The sequence below is a fragment of the Lipomyces chichibuensis genome (assembly GCF_038497645.1).
Source record: "Lipomyces chichibuensis strain CBS 12929 unplaced genomic scaffold V1513scaffold_120, whole genome shotgun sequence".
Classification (NCBI taxonomy): domain Eukaryota; kingdom Fungi; phylum Ascomycota; class Lipomycetes; order Lipomycetales; family Lipomycetaceae; genus Lipomyces; species Lipomyces chichibuensis.
Window position 1 is genome coordinate 7,345 of NW_027117572.1, and position 669 is coordinate 8,013.

Here is a 669-nt window from a genome sequence, read left to right on the forward strand (position 1 = left end):
CCGTTTGTTTCGCCCGCTCCTCGGCTTGTTTCCGCTTCTCCTCCGCCTCCTCATACAATTTCTTATAGTAGTCCATACCGTATTAGCAACGACTTCGTCCCAATCAGTAAGTGGGCATGTTGGAAGACAAAGGTACTAAGTTCCAAAGGGGGATTCGAATACACGAACTTAGGTGACGCAATTGCTGCCGGCGAAAGTGTGACAGCATCTGCGTAATAGGGCTAGGGCTGGGTGTGGTGGTGAAACCGGTTCACGACCAATCGGGTTCAGGGAGCGGTGCCGGTTAATATTCCCATATTCTACTTACAAAAAATTCAGGGATATTTTCTCCGCTCTACATGGTAACATGGTGAACACGATTAAACGAATAACGATAGTGGTGTAAACGAATAAAATTTTTCCTTATTCGTATTCGTTATCCTTCGCAGGACTTCCGTTTATTCGCAACGAATAAGATTGGGTCGAATACGAATAACGTATTCCACAAGCGAGTGAGCCACACAAGCGAGTGAGCCACGCCTGTAGAAAACACAACCTAAAATCATGGATTATTACCACACCACATACATAAAAAATTTATTGAAAGGAGTTAATTTAAAATTCTAATATTCTATGATAGTTTTCTAATTCTTTTTACACGTTCGAGTATTATGGCCAGTTTCGCCGCAA